Source organism: Carlito syrichta, unplaced genomic scaffold (genome assembly GCF_000164805.1).
Source record: "Carlito syrichta isolate Samal-C Ts95f unplaced genomic scaffold, Tarsius_syrichta-2.0.1 Scaffold307028, whole genome shotgun sequence".
NCBI classification, from domain to species: domain Eukaryota; kingdom Metazoa; phylum Chordata; class Mammalia; order Primates; family Tarsiidae; genus Carlito; species Carlito syrichta.
In genome coordinates this window covers 708,396-725,025 of record NW_007251124.1, presented here as the reverse complement: position 1 = coordinate 725,025, position 16,630 = coordinate 708,396, and the positions used below count along the sequence as shown (strand labels likewise).

Sequence of the window (16,630 nt, the reverse complement as noted above, 5' to 3'; positions counted from 1 at the left end):
CGACCACGAAGGGACTCGAACCCTCAATCTTCTGATCCGGAATCAGACGCCTTATCCATTAGGCCACGCGGCCAACCGGCGACAGGTTTTTGTCACGTAGGACACAAAAGGAGTACAGTGAGGAGGGGGCGGGGGCTTTCTAACGCTGACTCCGAAGATCCAGCTTAATAAAAAGTTCTTCGCTTGAAATTAAAACTCACTAACCGCTAAAAACTATTTACAACGCCCTCCAAAGTTGGAAAACCTAATACACAGATGTCAGAAACTGTGGGAGGGCGGACGGGTAGATTATCAACGTGAACCCCGCTGAAGTCTCTGCTTAACGACGCGGAGAAGCATGCAGAGAAGACGACGTTCAGCCCGGAGTGATGCTGCAACCCGTAGGGAGAACAACCAGGAGAAGGGAGAGCGCACACAGCTGGTACTGTGGGGGAGGGGGGAGCTGAAAGTAATGATGGAGATGTTGGAGGCTGGGCAGTAATGGCCAGGAAACTTCAAAGAAGGTTTTAATGGAAGAGCAAAGTTGGCGCAAGGTCTGAAAAAGTAGGTTATTCAGTTCACGTATGCTATTTGTTTTAAAAGAATGGAGTGATTGGACACCCAGCGCAATGCTTTTTCATGGAGTGTGGTGACTTCCATGCTCGACTTGGAGACTTCCCACGTTTGACTTGGTCTTGACAAGATGTCCAGTAGCTCGCCGTGAGTTAATCTACAGAACAATAGGGACGTTTGGGGAATCCCCCAGTCACCAAAAGTGTGGGCAGGATGGGAAAGATATGAAAAGTTCAACCCTAGAAATAAAGCAATAATATCGGTCTATCCATTTACACCATGGTTTTGGCTGCTTGAGAATGAAAAATTATTCTAAACAGAATAAAAATCTAAGCAAAATCTATCTTCTCCTGCACCTCACACTCTTTTCCAGAAGGATAGCCTTTCCCACCAGTTTCTCCTATTTTTCCCAGTGTTTTCTTTCTTTGAGATGATCAAATTACGACATTTTTAGAATGTTGCCTTGGGTCTTTGGCATCTAGCTCAGGGATAGAACCTAGGGATATTCATAAGGGAGATAACAGGGAGTGGAGGGGGAGATGCCCCAGAATGAGCCCAAGATTTGGAATAATAACATGTGTGCTTCCTGCTATTTTAATAAAGGATTACATAAAGTATTGCAGAGCACAAAACAGGGACAAACACGTCCCAATTTAATTTAGAAGGGTGGCTTGACTCAAACACTGCAAATAATGCCTGAAGATGCCACAATTATTAATTAAACACATTATCACTATAAACAAATACTAGGGTAAAGTTAAAACTGAAAAGGATTCTCCACTCAAATTCAAAATGTCTTGAAGTTCTCACTCTCCTAAAATAAATGGAAACTGGAATCTGTACAAGACACATTCTAAGTGTGTTCAACACAATTAACATACAAGAAACAATTTTTTTCAAAGTTTGGCAAACTTTTTAATTGAAGCATTTAATTAAGTGCTTGAAGTTTTATGCAACTATTGAAACTGAAAAGAAAGTTAAGCCCCTGGAAGATATTTAGGTGCATGCAGATGGAACTTAAGCTTAGAATCCTGGGAATAAAAGACGGCTCAGGGCCTAAGTTCCGACATTTTGGTTAGTGTTTTTCTAAGAATCTTGTAAAGTGTATGCATTCATCTATAGTCTGCCTTTTCTTATTTTTTGTCTTGTACTCCCAACTAGACATGTAAAAAATAAGCAAATAAGCATGCTAGCTAGGAAGATGTTTCCTGCTGCAGCTGGAACTGCCCTAGCTCAAGCAAGCAGCCCCCCGATGGACACCTAACACCACTCCCGACAACCACTTGCCTGTGGCATTTTTGAAAGGTAGCTGTATGTGACTAAGGAACTTAGTACACTTTAGGAAACGTTCCCAAGGAAATACTGGGCCCATCCATGGACTCATTGAGCAGTGAGACACTTAAAGTCTCAAGAGTCTCAGACAAAACAAGCTGGGACTCTCATACAGAGGTACTGAAATTTGATCCTAGGATCACCATCAACATAATCTGGAAACCTGTTAGGACTACAAATTATGGGTTCATACCCCAAACTCACTAAATCAGAAATCCTGGCTAGGATATGCCCAATATATGTTTCAAAGGGCCCCCCAGATGATTCTGATGCAAATAAACTTTGTGAATGACTGAACTAGAAGGTCTGAGTCCTTCTGTTCCCTTATCTTAGACCAAGGGGCTTTCTTTCTTCTGTAGTATCTGCAGGAGCACAGGAGCGTTGGGGATCTGGGCACCCAAATCTGGAGCGCCTTTGAGGCCCCACCCCAGCACACTTTCTTCTGTCTCTTCTGTAATTTTCTTCTGGGTTCCATCCCTTTCTTTCTTCTCTCCTTGTATTAACTTCTTCTGGGGGGGTCTTGGTTTCGGTGTCTACTGCCCTATATTTTCAGGCCCAGTGGTTCCCAAGTTTGCCTGATTATCAGATTCAATCGGGCGAGACTTAAATAACTCAAGAATCCTGGGGCTTCCATCCTGAGAGTCTGAAAGCGCTGGCCTGGGAATACATGTTTTTACTGAGCTCCCCCAGCTAATTTTCCACCTTTGGGGACTTCTGCAGTGTTGTCTAGAAAGCACTTATAGGAAGGCGTAGAGGAGAAAGTAAATCTTTCCTCACCCAGTGCTAGGTTAATGGCTGAAACCTCATAACAAAACATAGATTAGCAAGAGAAAAACATACAAATCTATTAAATATAAGTTTTGGGTGACATGAGAGCTTTCGGAAATGAAAACCCAAAGAAACAGGAAAATCTGTGTACTGCAGGTCCTTTAACCTGCATTTAACGTCACTTTCTTACACGTTTAATTTTTAAAAATCCTTTTTCCCTGGGGGCCACTGGCTATGTGGAGTTTACATGCTCTCCCCATGTCTGCGTGGGTTTTCTCCCAGTACTCCGGTTTCCACCCCACGTCCCAAAGATGTGCTCCTTAGGTTCACTGGCGTGTCTGCGTTGTCCCAGTCTGAGTTAATGTGTGTGAGCGCCTCCTGGGGTGGATGACCTTCTGTCCAGTGTGAGTTCCTGTGTGGTGCCTTGAGCAGCAGGATAGGCTCCCGCCACCCACGACTCTGAAACTAGAATAAGCGGCTGGAAAATGAATGCATAAAAGTTATTGTGAGATAAAACTTCATAAAGTGTACAATAGTCATACAAAAGCTTCACAATAAACGATGCTGTACTAAAGCACTCAGGGAGACGCCATATATGTTCTTGTTTTTGAACTGCCTGTTGACAGGAGGGGGGTCCTTATAATTTTCACTTTGCAAACATTTATTTCTTGCGCTAACCCACCACCACGTCGACAACAGTCGTTTACTGACTCACCAAAAATTGGGTAAATAATTATCTTATTTGTTTTTTAATAGTGGTTCTTAAATGTATGTGTAGCTCACATTTATTTCAATGTTTACTATTAGAAAGGTTTGGAGTCTTTATTTACAAGTTTGGTGATGTTTTTATAACCAGAAATATGCCATAGGAACTTAACTCTTTTTATATCAATTAGTTTATGGAAAAATTGGTTTTGTAATAAGTCGTTTCAGTTAAAGTCATTGTTTCCAAGAACCAATCGACAACGTTAAGTGAGAACTTGCTGTATCTTTATGCTTAGGTTTGATTAAGTATAGGATAGCGCTGTAGAAGTATAATTGGACAAAAGGGAGTATTGTCTAAAGTAATAACCTGGAGAGGATCTTACCAAAGTCAGTCCAGGTTCTTTTTGGCATCTCTCGTGTCTTCATTCCTTTCCTCCGGTTTCTGGGTTTGACTGTCGTACCAAGATTTGGCGAACGGCGGAAAGCGCCAACGAGAGAAGGGATCTAACGACTCTTGGGAGCTCGGAGGATTTCTGTGCATCATTGGTCTTGCAGATGAAGCCTAGCCCTTAAAACGCCTCCCTTCTCATTCTACCCGGAAGGGGAAGCCATACCACGTGTGAGACGCGTCCTTCTCGCTCTTCTTTCCCAAGCGCTGCTCTGTGATTCTCACCACCAGAGCCTCAGGGCCAGCGAAACGCGGGCTGCGCTGGTCCCCGACCCGGAGGCCCGGCGCGGGAGGCTGCGGGAGCCGTAGCTGTGACCCGCATGCGCCGATCTGCGGTTCTCCTCTTGCCTTCTCTCCCACTTGGATCTAAATCCCCACGGCAGCGTTCAGGACATTCTTTTTATTTTCCTGCATCATACTCGCGATTTTCTGGCAACCTTTTAGTTAGGATCACCCCATCTCAGACCTCACATGGAGGCATCCGGGCAAGGACTGCTCCGGTAGCCCCGAGCAGGCGACGGTCGAGGGGGGTCCGAAAGGGTGATCCGCAGGGGGAGATCACAGGACTGGCACGGGGACTTTATATGTAACATTCCGTATTCCTTCGCTTAGCGTAGCGCAAGACAGTATCCTGTATAAAGGGCTCAAAACTGAGTTTGATAAAGTACTAAAATGTCTTCTGCGGCTACCGAAAGTAGTCACAGGTCATAAAACTATTTTGAGCAAATACGAGAGCGAGGGGGGTGTAGCTCAGTGGTAGAGCGCGTGCTTAGCATGCACGAGGCCCCGGGTTCAATCCCCGGCACCTCCAGCTTTTTTTTCTTTTCCCCTTTCTCCTGGCATGTCATCGTTAGCAAAATTGTGCCGCTCGCCTTTTTGTGTGCGTCTGTGTCTGTGAGTTTCGTTTTCGACCAGTTCTAATTCACACAACCCAAGGAAAACAAACCGAACGCTCTTACGGTTTTAATACGACGCATTTCTGCTCTAGGACCTTGACATCACCCTGGGTGGCTGCGTCAACAGGCGAGAGACAAGATGAAAGGGGTCTGGGAAGCACAGAGTCGCTCAGGATTCCAAAACCCGAAAAACTAGCAAGGCACTACATTAACAAGCCCAATCACATTGGTTACATTTCTCAGTATTATGGAAAAGCAAGCAAGAAAAAACGAAAGGGAAGGCGGGAGGAAGGAAGAAGGGAAGGAAGAAATCCGCAGGAAATTTTCTTTAGATCCCTTTATTTTCTGAGCTGTTTCTGGGTCAAGGGACAGACTCAGAGAAGAGGAAAACTTTCCCACGAATTTCCCCATCACGCTTTTCTCATCACAACCTCTTCCTCTCCGCATCCGGTTTCTCATTTCCTCCTTTATATGCATTTCTTTGATTTGTTGTTATTGTCCCAGACTTTAACTGGGGTAACTTTTAAATTATAAAGTAAGCTTGGATCCAGATAGAAGTTCTTTACTGTGTTACATAAATTCAAGACAGTTTCTGGCTGACTTAAAGTAGCGCTTAGCCAGTTTTTAAAAGTGAATTAAGGAAAGGAATCAGAAAATAAAGACACATATCTCTAGCCCCTTCTCTTCCCAGTCTTGATTCCAGCTCATATCTTGAAGAGCCTCTCACATGCATGTGGAAACACCTCAGCGCAAACTTCCAAGCTTCCGACACACCCCTGGCAAGGAGCCACTTTTGGGCCACTTCCCAGGCCTAGGGACACGAACACAAATGGAAGGGTCTGACCTCAGAAGGAATGATCAGGAAAGAGGTCTATGCCTCTTGGACTTGGAAGGAGGATCAGGGCTGGTTTGGTAGGGAATTCTGGAAGCTTAAGTCAATAGACTATGGACTCCATGTCCACAGGGAGACATGTGGCCGGGAAAGCACCCAGGGCATAAGCGCCTATTGTCCAGGGTTAAGTGCAATACTGAATGTATGCTTCAGAGTATAAGGGTATATTTGTGTTTAACAATATTCAAATGGTTCTTTCCAATGCAGTTCAAAGGTTAACCTTGGAAAGCACCCGCAATGGCAAGAACAAATTCATCTGAATTTTTCAAAATTATTGTTAGGAAATTTTACTCAAAATGCTAGATGTGTGACTGAATCTAGCATCTAGTCTGAATATCAGTTTCCTGACTCAGGGATGTGTTTCTTTTGGAAATGCAACTTTTACCTGTTGGACATAGGACTGTATACCTGACTTTAGATTTTGACAATCCCTGCAAACTCAGAATGTGCCAAGGCAGAATCTGTCAGAGGATGAATCAATCTAAACTTTGAAGATTTCTATAGCAGTATTATATGGTAAGGTTTTATGAGAATTGTTGAGGCATATATCATATTATCTTAGGACTGACTGTAGAATCTCAGTCTAAAAAAAACTTTTCTGAAAAATTGAAAATGATGATTTTTAAAAAAATAACATTTGTACTACTTCCTTAGACGTTTGAGAATATTAAGTACTAAAAAATATATGTTGTACTTGGAAAATCTCAAGAATTTCATTACTGAAGTGGATTTCTGTATCCATTAACAGCGCTAAAGGTATTTCCCAGGTGGAAATAATCTGTAAACTTTAAAAGATATTTATTATTATTTTTTGGTAACAGAACTGTTGTGCTAGTCACACTGCAAATGCTTCAGTAGCCACATATGGTATTTAATAGAGATCAATCAGACAGCACAGGTATAGAACATTTCCATCATTATAAAAAATTATATTTGACAATACTAAGTTAAAGTTTTAATCTTTTGAAGAAGGAAGCTCACTACAACCAAAAATCATACTATTTTACTTTTGGAAATATTATTGAAATATGTTTAATTCTTAAAAGATTTGGACAACTGAATGAAATCCATTTGTAAATGTTCAAATGGCACTTAGGGTGGGAAATTGAAGCCTACCCATAGCTTTAGGTTTTTGGAGGATTGTGATAAACATAGATAAGGAAAGACTAAGTCACACGTCAAGCATTTTAGGTAAAATTCCCTAACAATAATTTTGAAAACTTTGAGTGAATTTGTTCTTGCCATTGCAGGTGCTTTCATGTACTAGAAGTCATCAAAGTGGCACTTAGGCGCCACCAAATGGCTGTTTGGGGAATACTAAAGTCCTTTGCAGTGAAGAGTTTTGAGATGGCCAGTACATCTTTGTGTGGTATTTGACTTTGTTTTTGAATATGCCCTTCTGGATTACTAAAACTATACCAAGAAATTATTTTTATAGTATAGATATTAGTTGTCTAGGTCATTTTCTTTAGCTTCAAAAGTTCTAGCTTTAGAAAGAGCCTCAATATTTATAATTATTTTTCAAACGTTGATTTTCCTCTAACAAATCACTAATAGTTCTACAGAGGTGTCTATGTTCTATTGAGAATTCCAAAGCAGTTAAAAAGCATACCTGTGTTTCCAGTTAGGCGTAGTGGCTCATGCCTATAATCCCAGCACTTTGGGACACAGAGGCGAGAGGATTGCCTGAGCCATGGGTTTGAGACCAGCCTGGGCAATTTGGCAAGACCTCATCTTTACAATAAATCAAAAAATTAGTGTGGTGTACGCCTGTCATTCTAGCTACTTGGAAGGCTGAGTCAGAAGGATCGCCTGAGCCCAGCAGGTCGAGGCTGCAGTGGCCATGAGTGTGTCACTGCACTCCAGCTCAAAAAAACAAAAACAAACAAACAAAACATATGTTTCCATATAATGATGTTACAAGATCACGAACAACCTGAACTCATATGTACTCTTAGTGTAAATGTTAATTTTTAAACCTTTAGCAAGGTGTTATGCACAAATTAGAAATACACTCATGCTTCACATAATATTTTGGTCAATGATGGACTGCATATATGATAGTGATTTCATGAGATTATAATACTGTTTGTGTAGACATGTTTAGATTCACAAACACATGGTGTTCCAATTGCCTAAAGCATTCAGTACAGTAAAATGCTCTATAGGTTTGTAACCTAGGAGCAATAGGCTACACCATCTAGTTTAGGTATGTAGTGGGCTTATACTAGGTTATTGTAAGTACACTCTATGATGTTTGCACAAAAACAAAACTGCCTAATGACTCATTTATCAGAATGTATCCCAGTGGCTGATCTACACATAACTGTATTAGTCCAGTCATCTGAGTAGATGTTGGCAAAGGGGTAGCTTTTGTTACAGAGTGTTAAAAGTTATGGCATATCCAGCATAAAAGTATACATTGACATCTTTAAAATTTTATTTTTAACTGAGAGAGAAACAGCATTAATTCTGGGGGGCCCAACTTCCTCACAGACCTAATGGTTAGTGTTTCTTTTTTTTTTATTTTTGAATTGGAGTCTTATTCTGTCGCCCAAGCTGGGGTGCAGTGGCACACTCACGGCCACCGCAGCCTCAACCTGCTGAGTTCAGGCGATCCTTCCTCCTCAGCTTTCCAAGAAGTTGGAACTACAGGTGTGTGCTACCATACCCGGCTTTGTTGTTGTTGTTGTTAAGTTGCCCAGGCTTATCTTGAACCCCTGAGCTCAGACAATTCTCTCGCCTTGGCCTCCCGAAGTTCTGGGTACAGACTTGAGCCACTGCGCCTAGCCCTTACAGTTTTTCTTTTTTTTTCTTTTCTTTTCAAGTTGGAGTCTGACCTGCTGGGCGCAGGCGATCCTTCTGCCTTAGCCTTTCAATTAGCTGGTACAACAGGCACGCGCCACCATGCCCAGCTAAGTTTTTGATTTATTATAGAGATGATGTCTTGCCAAGTTGCCCAGGCTGGTCTCCCAAAGTGCTGGGATTACAGGCGTGAACCACTGTGCCCAGCCTATAGTTTCTTTTTAAATGAACATAGTAGTTAGACTTTCTTGTTATTAAAGCTTGAAACTTGCATTTGTCTTATCCAGTTCCTTTCTCAGGAAACCAAGCCTCCAGTCTATTATATCAACTCACCAGATTACTGCATCCAGACAACAAAATGCCAGAACCTTCCTGTATATCAGTTCTTCTTCCTTACCCTGCCCCTGTTCCTGTTTACCAACTCTTCTTCCTTATACTTTCCTAATCCCTGCTTTCTGCATTCCTGCCCCACTATATAAACCACTGACTTCAGAGAGACAGGGAGATGGATTTGAGAATCTCCCATTCTCCTTGGTTGATATTATCCAATAAAAAGACATCTTCCCTGGCAATACTTGTCTCAGTGATTGGCTTTCTGTGTGTCATGAACCATGACCCCGACTGAACCCCTGGCATTTTGGTAACCATATATTGATGAATTTTTAAAGATGTGAACTGTCAACAAATCAGAATTTTCTAGAGGGGAATATCAGTCTGCATATGGCATTACTTTGCATTCTCTGTCTGATAGAGGGATCAAAAAGGACTCATTAATATACCAGTATCAATAGATAATTCTGATCACTTCAGCCTTCTTCACCAGCCTTTAAGTATACTCATGTCTGACTTCACCAGACCTTTTTTCTTTTCTTTTCTTTCTTTCTCTTTTTTTAAGAGATAAGTTCTCACTCTGTTGCTCAGGCTGGAGTACAGCGGTGCAATCATTGCTCACTGTAACCTCAAACTCCTGAACTCAAGGGATCTTACCATCTCAACGTCTCATGATACTACGTATAGTAGTGAGTCATCACGTCTGGCTTCACCAGACCTTTTGCCTCTGAAAGGTTTAGCAGTCAGCACAACCTCCTCTAGCCTGGACCCTAAAAGGATTGTTTTGAATTTGCACTTTTACATATTGGTGTTCTCTTGATCCATGCCTCTTCATAGCTTATGAAAAATCATGGATCAGAAGAAGCTTTTTTCTCTGCCTCAATATTTCCCCAATTCTCTCTTCTGAACTACGTTTAACTAATAAATTTTCCTTAGTGAGAATTACACCACCCATGCCATGAAAAAGAATCCGGTGCTATCTACAGCACAGAGAAATAACTTCTGAGAATAACAATGCAACAACTTGAGACGAACAACTAGTTTCAAGTGACTATGACTGCTGTAGTTTCTGGGACAATGAAGTGAGAGGTACCTAGTGTATTAAAGTAATTCCCCACCTACTTGAAATAAATCTGAGCAAAAGCTGCAAAGGAACAATTGGGATTTAAATCATTGTCCCCTTTTAGTCCTTCAACCAGAAAGCTAAAAGGCAACTAAGCTTTTGCAATCTGTAAACATTTATTTATTTATGAATTTGTTTGTTTAAAACAGCTGCATAGCACCTAGCACAGTATATAGAATAAATGATTTGCTCCTTCTGAAGCAAATTTATGTTACCTTCTACTCTGACTCATTCCTGTTTTTCAGTAGAAGACCAGAGACATGGAGGCTCAAATCCAGAGAAACAGATTCTTGAATTTCTGGACCTCACTTTATTAAAGTCCTTTATCTGTTCCATTTTATTATTTTGTTTCTCATAACGCAGTCCCCTGCAGCCAACAGTTCAGTGGAAATGGAATAAGATTTTTTCAAAAAGAGAAAATAGGTGGGGAGGCTGACACACACACAAAGGGACACTGCTTTCTCCAACAACAAACATACAAACATATATTTGGGGAACATTAATGGAAAAAGAGTGGACACTAGTAGCCAGAGGCCCTGGAGACTCTGCCAAGTGGCCTCACAGGCAGGAGTGCTTCCTCAGCTGCTTCAAGAAGGCTGCCAGACAGTCAGTCACCATGAAGTCATCTCAAATTTGGTCCTCCGTCACAAGAAAATGAACACATGGCAGGTCTGTAATCTTTACCCTGTAGTATCATCAACGTGGCAGCCTGATATTATTCTTGGACTATCACACTCCTAACCGGTAATTCTGAGCCAAGGGAGCTTCAAAAGAAGATACCAAACTAGACTTGAGTTCAGGTGATGGCAAGTGCCGAATCCAGACCAACACCGGACCATTATAAAAGTAAACAGCAAAATTATTTTACAAAAAGTTAGAAAGTCTTGGCATTCATCTTAAAGTACTTACTCAACTTTACACAACAAGGGTCTTCTTTTTCTTCCCTCACAGAGAAACAATTACATGGGAGTAACTGAGAAACAATTACATGAGGATAACTACATTAAAACATTAAAATTTGTCTGCTATTACCTTAGGGTAGTGGTTTTCTTTTTTCTTTCTTTCTTTCTTTTTTTTTTTTTTTAGTGAGAAAACAGGATTTATTGAAAGGACAGAAAAACTCCCAAAGTGGGAGGGGACCCGAAGGGGTTACCCGGGTAGTGGTTTTCAAGAGATGGTTCTTGATCTAATGCTAATCTGTGATTACTTTCTCACTCATCCGCACAAAGTGGAAAAGGAAAGAGATAATATAGTGAGAGCTTCATAAAGCTGTATGTATTATAGGAGTGAAGAGGGTAAGTTTCTTTATCGCCCTCTGAAGCTTTGCTGAAAATAAACTGACAATAGGCAGATTAGTAGGGGGAAAAAGCATAATTTGTTAATGTGTACAAGGGAAAATCACAAGAAACTGAGGGAACAATTCTATAATGTAAGAGGATCTGACACATATATCCTAGAGCTCAGTGCAAGAATATTGTAGGAAATGCTGGAAGATGCTTTCGAATTAATCCATCAATTAACCAACTAACAAAATCAAGTAAATGAAACATAACTTTCTAAGGTTTCTTCTTTGTAAGGAAGATGTGTTGAACTCTGGGTAAGGAAAATAGACATTGGTTTTTATGGTATCTACCTGAACAATGATGTCTACACATGGGATCTGATCTTCAGTGGTTCTAGGATCGTCCTATGAACAATATTTGTGTCATTTATATTTTGCCAATATGTAGGCAATTGAAAATAGTTAAGTTGTTAAGCTTAGTACTTTTAAACAAAAATATTATACCAGACTTTCAGTGATTTCACTTCATCTGCAAATGTAACAAGAAAAAAGAAATGGTAAATAGGGTAACTTAATAATCTCAAAACTTGAGTCTGTAGAGTTCCAGTCCAAAATTAAGAGAAGGTGTTTTTAGGTTGGACTTTCTGTCATCTTTTTCTATCCTTCAAAAGAAAAGAAAAATGATCAGAAAAAACTCAAAGAAGGGTGGGAGACTCTGGGTGGGATGGGGAAGAAGGGAAGTGTAAGCAAGGAACCAAGAGTTGAAGGGGGCATGATGTCTAGCATGAAGGGTGTAAAGGAGCCCTGCATAATTGCAAACATTTTATTTTATCAAAAATTTTTGGTCAGACATGGTGGCTCATGCCTGTAATCTCAGCACCGAGAGACTGAGGAGAGAGAATTGCTTGAGCCCAGGGGCTCAAGACCAACCTAGACAACATAGTAAGGCCTCATCTCTACAAAAAAGAAATCAAAACATTAGCCAGGCATGTTGGCTCATGCCTGTAGTCCAAGCCACTTGGAAGACTGAGGCAGGAGGATGGCCTAAGCCCAAGAGGTCAAGACTGCAGTGAACTGTGATCATGCCACTACACTCCATCCTGAGCGACAGAATGAGACCTGCCTCTATTGGTCTCAAGTATATGTATATATTACTGATTCACTCAAAATATATGTATATATTACTAAAGTAAAAAAAAGAAGCAATTGTTTTATGAACCCAGTGTACCCATTCCATCATCCAGGGTCAATAACTATGTATTTGCATATATTTTCTCCCAGTTTTGGGGTTGTCTTTTCACTTTCTGGAGAGTCCTTTGAAATGCAAAAGTGTTTAATTTTGGCAAAGCCAAACTTATCTATTGATTTGTGCTCCTTGTGTTTTTGATGTTATATCTAAGAATCTATTGCGTAATTAAAAGTCACAATGAATAATTTATATCTATATTTTCTTTTAAAAGTTTTGTCTCATACATTTAGATTTTTAATTTCTTTTGAGTTAATTTTGTATATGATGTAAAATAGGTATACAATTTCATGCTTTTTTATGTGCATTTTCAGTTGACCCAATAGTATTTATTATAAAAAGACTGCCTGGGCAACATGGTGAGACCTCGTCTCCGCAGTACATAAAAAAGTTAGCTGGGCGTGGCGGCAAGCACCTGTGGTTCCAACTACTTGGAAAGCTGAGACAGAAGGATCACCTGAGCCCAGAAGGTTGCGGCTGCAGTGGCCGTGAGCATGACACTGCCCTCCAACCTGGGTGACAGAGTGAGACTTCTACTCAAAAAAAGAAAAAAAGTAAAAAAAGAAAAAAGACCATTGAATGATCTTTGTACCATTGTTGAAAATCAAATGACCATGGATATATGAATTTATTTCTGAATGTTCATTTCAATTCTATTGCTCTATATGTCTAATATTTATGCTAGTAAATGTTTGTTCATGACATATGATTCTTTCTATATGCTGCTGGATCCAGTTTGTTAATTTTTGTTTTTTGTGGGTTTTATTTTGTTGTTGTTGTTTGTTTTGATAGAAGGTTTCGCTCTGTCTCCCAGGCTGTAGTGCAGTGGAGTGATTATGGCTCTCTGCAGCCTTGATCTCCTGGCCTCAAGCAATTTCCCCACCTCAACCTCCCCAAATGCTGGAATTACAAACATGAGCCAGTACCTCTGACCCTGTTTGCTAGCATTATATTGAGGATTTTTGTGATGTCAATATTCATAAGAGATATTGGTTAGTAGTTTTATTTTTTTGTAATGTCTTTGCCTGGTTCATAAAATGACTTGAGATTTGTTCTCTCCTTTTATATTTTTTTGGAGAGTTTGCGAAGAATTGACATTAATTCCTTAAATGGTAGAATTTGCCAATGAAGCCATATGGGTCTAAACTTTTTTCAGTGGTTAGATTTTGGTTACTAACCCAATCGCTTCACTCGGTATAAATTTATTCAGATTTTCTGTGTATTTTTTTAGTTAATTTCAGGACTTTTTTTTTTTAAAAAAAGCTTGCCCATTTCATCTATGTTATCTACTATATTAACATGCAGTTGTTCATAGTATTCCTTCATATTACTTCTTTTTTTGTGTATGATCAGCAGTAATGTTTCTATTTCAGTTCTGATTTTAGAAACCTGAGTCTGTTCTCTTCTCTTGGTCAATCTAGTTAAAATTTTGTCAATTTTGTTGAACTTATTAAATAATTTATTTTTTGACTTTATCATTTTTCTGATTAGTCTGCACTTTTTTTTTGAATTGGAGTTTCACTCTTGTCACCCAGGCTGGAGGGCAGTGGCATGCTCCCAGCCACCGCAGTCTTGACCTGCTGGACTCAGGCAATTCTTCTGCCTCAGCCTTCCAAGTAGCTGAAACTACAAGCATGTGTCACCATGCCTGGCTAATTTTTTGATTCACTGTAGAAATGAGGTCTCGCCAAGTTGCCTAGGCTGGTCTCAAACCCATGGGTTCAGGCAATCCTCTCACCGCCAGGCCTGCACTCTGATTTTTATTTCTTCTCTTCTGCTTACTTTAGGTCCCATTAGCTCCTTTACAGAGTCTTTTGTTTCAGTTTCAGTTTTTGTTTTGAGTCAGAGTCTCACTCTGCCACCCAGACTGGAGTGCAGTGGCACACTCATGGCCACTGCAGTCTCTATCTGCAGGGCTCAGGCAATCTTTCCTCCTCAACCTTCTAAGTAGCTGGAACTACAGGCCTGTGCCACCATGCCAGGCTAATTTTTTGACTTTTTGTAGAGGTGAGGTGTCACCAATTTCCCCAGGCTGATCTCAAACTCATGGGCTCAGGCAATTCTCTTGCCTCAGCCTCCCAAAGTGCTAGGATTACAGGCATGAGACACTGCACCCAAGTCTTAAGATATAAAGACTGACCAGGTACTCCCAGCACTTTGGGATTTTGAGGCAGGAGGATTGCTTGAGTCCAGGTGTTCAAGACCAGCCTGGGCAACATAGTGAGATCTCTTCACTGCAAAAAAAGAAAAGAAAAAGAAATTAATCAGAAGTGGTGGGATGCTTCTGTAGTCCCAACTACTTGGAAGGCTGAGGCAAAAGAATCTCCTGAGCCCAGGAGGTTGAGGCTGCAGAGAGCCATGATCATGCCACTGCACTCTAATGTGGATGACAGAGTGACACTTTGATTCAAAAAAAAAAAAAAATAAGGGTTATTGAGATAATTTGGCTTTATTTCTTAACACAGACATTTACTGCTAAAAATTTGCCTCTTAGCACTGTTTTACCTACACATAATATGTTTTGGCATGTTGTGCTTTCATTAACCTCAACATATTTAAAACATTTTTATTGAAGTAAAAAACACATAACATCAATTTTATCGTCTTAACCATTTTTAAGTATGCAGTCTAGTAGTGTTAAGTGCATTCACATCATTATGTAATACATCCCTAGAACATTTTCACCACTCAACACTGAAACTCTACACCCAATAAACACGAATTTTCCCAGTTATCTCTAGCCAGCTCTTGGCCCTTTCTGTTTCTATGATTTTTGTCTACTTTAGATACTGCATATTAGTGGAATCATATAGTATTTGCTATTTTGTGATTGGCTTATTTTGCTCAGCATAATGTCCTCAAGATTCATCCGTATAGTAGCATATGATAGTATTCCCTTCTTTTTTAAGAGTACGCAATATTCTGTTGTATGTATATACCACATTTTGTTTCTCCATTCATCTGTTAATGCACATTTGGGTTGCTGTGAATTGTGCTGCAGATATCTCTTTAAGATTATGCTTTGAATGCTTTTGAATTCTTTTGAATCTTACCCAAAAGTGGGATTGCTGGTTCATATAGGAGTCCTAATTTTAATTTTTGAGGAAACGCTATACTGTTTTTCATAAAGGCTGTATCATTTTACAGTCCCACCGACAGTGTACTCACTTCCAATTTCTCCACATTCTCTCCAACATTAGCGGTTTTCTGTTCATTTCATAGTGACCATCCTAATGGAATAAGGTGATATTTTATTATGGTTTTGATTTGCATTGCTCTAATGATTAGTGATGTTGAGAATCTTTTTTTATACTTATCAGCTATTTGTATAGCTTCTTTTAAGAAATGCTTATTAAATCCAACATGGGTAACATAGCAAGACCTCATCTCCACAAAAATATCAAAAAAATTAGCCAGGTATGGTGGTGTGTACCTCTAGTCACCGCTACTTGGGAGGCCAAGGTGGAAGGATCACCTGAGCCCAGGAGTTCAAAACTGCAGTGAACCATGATTGTGCCACTGCTCTCCCGCATGGGTGACAAAGTGAGACCCCCCAACTCAAAAAAGAAAAAAAATGCTTATTAAAGTCATTTGTCCATTTTTAAGTCAGGTTATTTAATTATTGTTGTTTAGTTGTAGAAGTTTCTTATATATTCCGGATATTAATCTCTTATCAAATACATGATTTACAAATATTTTTCTTCCATTTGGTAGTTTGTCTTTTCACTCTGTTGGTTGTTTTCTTTGACGTGCAGACATTTTTAAGTTTGGTATGTTTCATTTGCCTATTTTGCTTTTGTTACTGGTGTGTTTGGTGTCATCATTGTCAAATTCAATATTCTGAAGATTTTCCTCTATGTTTTATGCTAGGAGTTTTAGTTTTTGGTCTTATCTTTAGCTTTTAAATCCATTTTGAATTAATTTTTGTGTATTGTGTAAAGTAAGGCTCATTTCATTCTTTTTTTTTTTTTGAGTTGGAGTCTCACTCCATTGTCCAGGTTGGAGTGCAGTGAATGGCATGCTCATGGCCACCCCAGTGTCGACCTGCTGGGTTCCAGCAATCCTTCCACCTCAGCCTTCCAAGTAGCCGGAACTACAGGCGTGCGCTACCATGCCCGGTTAACTTTCTATCTATTGTAGAGATGAGGTCTTGCCGAGTTGCCTGGGCTGGTCTCAAACCCGCGGGATCAGGCAATCCACTCGCCTTGGCCTCCCAAAGTGCTAGGATTACAGGCTGAGCCACTGAGTTCG

The 16,630-nt window shown here is 40.2% G+C and overlaps 2 non-coding genes across 2 annotated transcripts; one reads left to right on the top strand and one right to left on the bottom strand.

Annotated features, from left to right (window-relative positions):
- Nucleotides 1–73, bottom strand: TRNAR-CCG. Its single transcript has one exon. It is a non-coding gene; the product is annotated as a tRNA-Arg (tRNA).
- Nucleotides 74–4,544: 4,471 nt separating this feature from the next.
- TRNAA-AGC lies at nucleotides 4,545–4,616 on the top strand. Its single transcript has one exon. It is a non-coding gene; the product is annotated as a tRNA-Ala (tRNA).
- The last annotated feature ends 12,014 nt before the right edge of the window (nucleotides 4,617–16,630 follow it).